At 41.4% G+C, this 7,278-nt stretch overlaps 1 pseudogene across 1 annotated transcript; it reads left to right on the forward strand.

The window, feature by feature from the left end:
• Positions 1–4,896: 4,896 nt before the first annotated feature.
• On the forward strand, positions 4,897–5,841 carry LOC310802257 (phosphatidylinositol 3,4,5-trisphosphate 3-phosphatase and dual-specificity protein phosphatase PTEN-like; annotated as a pseudogene). Its single transcript has one exon. The product of its transcript is annotated as a phosphatidylinositol 3,4,5-trisphosphate 3-phosphatase and dual-specificity protein phosphatase PTEN-like (transcript).
• Positions 5,842–7,278: the final 1,437 nt, after the last annotated feature.

The raw sequence follows: 7,278 nt of genomic DNA on the forward strand, positions 1-7,278 counted from the left end.
AAGCTAAAATCTATGAAAAATAAGATGATATGGGATATATTCATGGTTAAAAACTGGAAATGGTATTCCATGTAAGAACTTGGAAAGGTGATTTGTGGATGACATCATTATCATTTGGCAGTATCTCATTAGTTTTTGCAGAATTGAGAAACTATTCTTCAATCAACCAATGAGAACCCTAGTCACGTTGTGAGTTAACCAATCAGTAGTGTAGATCCGCCCTACGCCTCTTTGGATCAAGGAAAAATCATGTCGCTGTCTTTTCCGTGTTAGCTCGTTACTGATCAGACCTGTATGTACTATGCGCTGGAGATTCCTGCCACATGTGTGAAGAAATGCTTTCAAAGTATTTTTCCTTTGCAAGATCTGCTTACTTCCATTATTGAGAATATAAAAGACGAGTGTTACTTTGACCAGCGTCGAGTGAACTAGAGTGTGGAGTAGCATAGCTCTGCTAGCAGATAGCCTCATAGCTAACAAAGTTATCTATGGAGTTGTTCAGTTTTCAAAGACATTCGAGCCTTCCACGAACCCACAATATCCGAATCACCTTTCCACAGTTCCTGTTCCAAGCTGCTGTAACCTTGAAATATTTCCCTTGGTGAGTCAGTGTTTTCATTATATTAGCAGCGCTACTCACAAACTAACGTGACGATAGCAGTAGCATTCAATTGTTAGCACCACCAACATATATGTCTTGCTAATGTGTTAAGTTAAATGAGCAAACTCCAGCTAGTGATACAGTATCTCCGTTTTAAACTAAGCTAAGTTAAAGCATTAGAATTAAATGAATATTCGGTTGAGTGAAAACTAGTATTCAGTGGAAAGAGAATTGACACTTGAATTGATATGGAATTCAAATATCTTTATTGAATAAATTAGAAAGGAGATTACAATGAAACAAATGTAGTATATTTTGCTCTGACCAGAAGAAGGCCTAGTGGGTTATGCCCTTGGACTGTTGCAGCATGCAGTTGACCTCTGTAGGTTGGGGGGATGGTAAAGGAGAGATAGTGGTGGGGGTAGTCTTAGTTAGTTAAGGCTGTGAATAGCACCAAAAGGCATACCCTTATTTGGTGGAAACTATAAATGTCACCATCGTATAGGTTAAAAATGTTTAGGGTAATGTGAACCTGGGAATTCCATGCCCAAATCTGGAAGACAAAGCAGGCTGTTTTTGTATAAAAGACTGAACGGCTGGACCAGATGGAGGGGGGACATTATTGACTGGACAGGAGCCCCCACATCTGGCCGTGGTATGTAATGATGAAGTTACGATTAATTAAAGACGATTAAACTGACTCATCCGGACCTCTGCAGCTTCCTTTCTTCATCTAAGTATATTTACTACAAATTGGCGTCACGAACAGGATTTGGCCAACCGATAGCCGTGCAGAAGACCAGACCATTAGCTGGGTGCGTGCCTAAAAAGTAAGTACAGGCTATTATGTCAAGTTGACTGTGGGCTATCGACCAAAATTTAAAAGAACCAGATAGATGAATTAAAGGTGGTTGCATGTCTGCTAAATTTAAACAAACAACAAAGTGTCTGTGAAATGTTATGTTGACCTAACTGTTGGAGATACGATCCTTCAACGTAACCCTAAAAAACTCGGTAATTAGTTTGAATTATTTGGAGTTACGTCACTTAACATTACGGAACTGGTCTGATCAATTGGTTGTCGTGAACTGGTCTGATCAGCTGGTTGTCGTGCACTTAAATTTAGGAAGACACTAAATGATGTAGAGACTAGATAGATACTGTGGGGGACGCCGTGCAGTGATTTCGTCTAAAAGTCAGGCTACATTGTTTTGGGTTAAAGCCCCATTCAGGTTCAAGTCCTGATAAATCAACAAAATAGTACATATGCAGGTTAAATTCCTGATAACAAAGGCCTGATAAAATATATGTATGCATCCTGGGACAGAGGCGCAAAACTGCTCTCTCGTTCTAAAAATAGAATAGTTACCTGCTTGAAAAGTTACAGATCCCTGACAGGGGCGGGTCCCCTGTTCTGGGCTATTTGAGCTAATTTCTTCCAGATAACGTATAAAATAAAATTAGTATCTTACCCTTGTTCTTAAATTTGAGAGAGAGAAATTTGAATTGAACAATATGATTGGGTGTGCACAGTGCAAGCTGTAAATATCTCATCTAAAAGACCTTCCCTTTCTGTTCTTTCTCTCTCTCTCTCTCTTTCTGTTCTTTCTCTATAGAATATGCATATTATAAAAAGTCTAAATTTATTGTTCATTGAAAATAGTGTAAATATATTGGTCGGTTGGGTGCGGTCTTAACACCGTAAAGTGTAGCCGATACTATACGCCCTAGATGGACATGCTCGCGTGGATCTTGGTGGTAATTTACGATGTGTTTTTATGGGCCTGTTGCCAACACTTCAAGTGCACGTTGAAATGTTGGAAACTGCTCAAACATTGGGAAAAAGTAACGTTCCATTTTATGAAGTTTATTTTTCATATCTCTGATCTTATTTTAGTCTAGTATCTTCTGTATGTTTTGTGTTGAATGATTAATTATTTTAAGAGAACTAATCAAATTAATGCTTTGTTTCGAGCAAAACAGGAGAGGGACAGAGGTCCTGAGAGAGAGAGCGCCAGATAGCAGTAAAAAGACCAATTTGTGAGAGACATCAGAACAGCTCGTCTCATATAGCCTACGTCAAAGTAAGACTGCTATTATTTGGTTGATGTGTGAAGTTCGCTATATGGACTTGTTGATTGACCATTTGATTGTCTGATTAATTGATCGATTGATTCTTGGTTAGTTGGTTAGGTGATTAGTTGGTTAATTTGGTGATCTGTTAATTGGTTGATTGATTGATGATTTGATTGGATGATTGATTATTTGTAATTGATTTGTAATGAATCAATAAATAAATTTATTAATTGTGAAAATAATATAATTAACCATTGAGTGATTGTTTGGCTAGTTGCTTAATTAAGATAAGGCGATCCTCTCGTTCTCTCTCTCTCTCTCTCATTGATCGGTCACTTCCACTAACAGATAATGGTAGTGAATTATAGTGCATAGAATAATCATGCTGACATTGATGGAACATGTATAATACAGGCAATCTAATCTGTTTCTAATTTTTGCATGCTCCGACTTGAACAATACTATGTGTGCATCACTTGTGAAATGATATAAAGTTTTTGCATGACTGCGATATAATCATATCACAATTTAAACTGAATATTCTAATTGTAGCGTGGTTGGTGGTTTGTTTAGTATTTACAGGAGGATTGATTTGGCTAGCATTAACAGGACAAACATCCTTGTGAGGGACGTCTGAGTCTAAAAGGTGTATGATTGTGGGGTGTGGAACTGACTTGCTGACAGGCATAGCAACAAGGGCATCTCGGTGTCTTTGCTGAACCTTTTTTATTTTAATTTGTTATTTTTGGCACGGAGGTGGTTAGAGCAGTTGTCTCGGGCGCACCTTCACAAACCTGAGTTACTTGGGTCAGTGGAGTCCCCTCAAGGGAGTGCTTAATTGTCCCGCCGCCAAAGTGCTGAAGACTAGGGTTGAGATTAGAAAGTAAGCTTCTGGATAGGAAGATAGCCAGAGCAAGAACGTTTCACACTGGTATGGTGACTGAATGTGTTGATTAAAGACATTAATATAGAATCAACAAAATAAGTAACCAACCATTCAGCCAAGAAGTTGAACTGTAAACAAAGGAAGTGCCTACTGGAAAAGTGTCTTCAGCTAAGTCAACGGTTGAAGGACCAACAATTATGGGTGCGGCTTCAGCTAAGACGTCTACTCCAGTGCAAAAGGTTGAAAAGAGCAACCCATTGGTAAAAGGAATAAGAGATAAAGCAGTGGATAAGAGCCTGGAAGAGGAAACTGAGAGATTAGTGAAGGAGACGAATACTCCTTTCTCACACAAAACCCCAACTGTGGCTCCACCACCATATGAGGAAAGGGCTACGCCCACCAGAAGCTATCCACAACTACCAATCCTCAACACAGAAGGAAGATACCTCATGGAAGATGAAGATAAACAAATACTCGAGACAGGAGAAGCTAAAATCACGATTGTCATAAAAACACAGGCTGCGGTTCTGCAAAACCTGCCTCAACCACAGACACAACCTCAATCGACAGCAGTAATACAGGTTGCTCCTCAGCCTCCATACCCACAACCTCAGAAATGGAGAAAGGGGGGTCAAGGACATACTGGACAAGGAGGTTATAATCCAGAACCCCAGCAAGTAGTAAGACTGTGTCACTATTGCGGGAAAAAAGGACATATGATCCGGGAATGTTACAAAAGAGCCCGCGAATGCGGCAGAGAAGCCTACAAGGGACGATATCCAACTCCAATGAATACATCCCAGGGACAAATGCAATGGCCACAGCAACAGCAATCACAGGGACCGGTGAACCCGAACAGGGGCCCGGAACGGGGGTATTAGGGGTGCCCAGAGAATCTGAAAGGGGGGTGTCAGCTGGTAGTGTCTAAGCAGACAAAGAAGGATCCAAAAAATAAAGTTATAACTACAGAGAAGTCTGCAACCGAGAAAGGAAGAGACTGAATGTCCTCTTAAACCTGCAATCTTATTTCAACTGTAGATTGAGTTCTCAGCTGTAACAGGCAAACCAGCCAAAGAAAAAACACATAGCTAGATAGAAACAAAACTTTTACACAGATTTTATACTAAGTATATTTTGAAGACATAGAGACGCTATACACTCCAATAAAGTTAAGACGACACCTATCATGACCTCCATCACCCAGTCGTCTGACCCTGAGATCTCAGACAACCACAAAGAGAGCTAGCTAGCATTAGCTAGTGGTGACACCAACGGGATTGCGAGGGAGAAACATATTGGCAGCGTTTCGTACAAAGACAACAATACTCTCTCTTAAGCTCAATACCTTAAGGACTCCTGTCACAGATATGGCTGCAATAATAAAGGAAATTGTCAGCCGAAACAAAAGGAGATACCAGGAAGATGGGTTTGACTTGGACTTGACCTATATTTATCCGAATATAATTGCTATGGGCTTTCCTGCAGAAAGACTTGAGAGTGTCTACAGAAACAACATAGACGATGTAGTACGGTTTCTGGATTCAAAACTCATTATAAGATATATAATCTTTGCACTGAGCGACATTACGACACCGCAAAGTTTAACTGCAGAGTTGCACAGTACCCCTTTGAAGACCACAACCAGCCTCAGCTGGAGCTAATCAAGCCATTCTGTGAAGACCTGGACCAGTGGCTAAGTGAGGATGACCATCATGTGGCGGCCATCCACTGCAAGGCAGGGAAGGGCCGCACCGGCGTCATGATCTGCACTTATCTCCTCCACCGAGGGAAGTTCCTGGAGGCATAGGAAGCATTCGACTTCTACGGGGAAGTGCGGACAAGAGACAAGAAGGGAGTCACAATCCCAAGCCAGCGACGCTATGTCTACTACTACAGCTACTTTCTGAAGAACCAGCTAGAATACAAGCCCATCGCTCTGCTCTTCCACAAAATGGTGTTTGAGACGCTCCCCATGCTTAGTGGAGGCACCTGCAGGGACAGTACCGTTAAAAACAGGAGTGACCCGATTCCTCAGGGCTTCAAGAAAGGGAATTGGCATTGGGATCCGCAGTTTGTGGTTTATCAACTAAAAATCAAGATCCATACGTCCAACACAGTGCACAAAAGGCGAGGGGACAAGCATATGTACTTTGAGTTCCCCCAGCCACTGCCTGTCTGTGGAGACATCAATGTGGAGTTCTTCCACAAGCAGAACAAGATGATGAAAAAGGACACAAAGCCTCTCAGAAGAAGTTGCAATATTGCCAGGAACGTGTAGTTTATTTAAGACAATCCATAGCACACTGGACACTGTTGTGGCGATGAAGTTCCAACTTGGAAAAGGCGACGATTGCTAGCAGCACTGAAATAGTTTACGATAGTTAGCTACAATAGCTCTGACGAATCATTTGAGGAGTAACAAGTGTTGCCATTCAGAACTTTGCGATAGTGAGTGTTTCGAAGTTAAATCTAACTTTTTTAAGTAAGCTATATGTTGCTCATCTTGAGACATAGAAGGAGGATACTTTGCGAAACTTAGCTAAACATATTTTGATTCACTTTTAGCTGAATCCGCTCAGGAGCACAACTGAGATGTGGTAAGGTAACAGCCCATCACCAACCTACCAGGATGGCAGAACCAAGACTTGAGAATTCCCATCACCTGAAAACTTCAGATACCACATCAGGAGGGAACGGAACAATTTTTGAGCATCCCCCAGCCAACTGGAGCAGACAGACCAGGTGCAGTTCTTTTGGTGACACACGAAGTGGAGTTAAAGGAGAAAATTACTCCCAAAGACTTGACCATGTTGCAAGAGGAAGCAAGTGCACTAGATAAGAACTTGTGGCTTGTCTGAGGAGCGAGTCAGGATGCTACAGGCCTCTGGAGGAACAATGAGGGTTTGGTAGTAGCACCTCCTAACTAGCTAGGTCTGTTGATACATGACGCTCATGGGCTTGCCCATGTAGCGAGGGGGGAAGTGAGAAGGAAAATTACAAAAGAATACGGATTTTGGGCACCATACCTACTAGAACAAATTGACCATGTCATAGGTAGATGCACAATCTGTTTGAAAAACAATATTAGAAGAGGAGTATTAACTCCTCCAGGACACATCCCAACACCAAGTGGGCCAATGAAAGAACTAGTCCTCGACTACGTGGATATGATTCGCCCTGTAGGAGGCAAAAGATATTGTTGTTGTCAATAGATTTGTTGTCGATAGGTTTAGCAGATGGGTAGAAGCATGCCCAACCAAAAGAAAAGATGCCCAGTCAGTTGCTAAATTCTTATGCCGTGAGGTGATATCACGCTGGGGAATTCCTGATCGAATTTCATCAGACAATGGCAAAGAATTTGTAGATAAGACGGTGAAACTTATCATACAAAAGTTAGGGATTAAACAACGCTTTGGTAGTCAGTACTAGAATTCCTCACAGATACAGTTATTGAGGAAATAGAGGAATTGGAGACAACAACAAAGCTAACCGGAAGTGGAAATGTCAATGGAGCTAACAACGTATAAAACACGATCAGAAAAATATCAAGAAGAGTTGACGAGTCCTAAGCCAGAGCCAGAATCTGTAACCGCGTATACAACTAACAGACAAGTGCAAACAACTTTAGAGTTTGAACCTACAGTGATAGAACAAGAATATACCACAGAGCCAGAGCCTGTCGACAAAGCTGAGATAGTGACCCCATTAGTTCAAG

The sequence above is a fragment of the Argentina silus genome (genome assembly GCF_951799395.1).
Source record: "Argentina silus genome assembly, chromosome: 3".
In the NCBI taxonomy this organism is placed as follows: domain Eukaryota; kingdom Metazoa; phylum Chordata; class Actinopteri; order Argentiniformes; family Argentinidae; genus Argentina; species Argentina silus.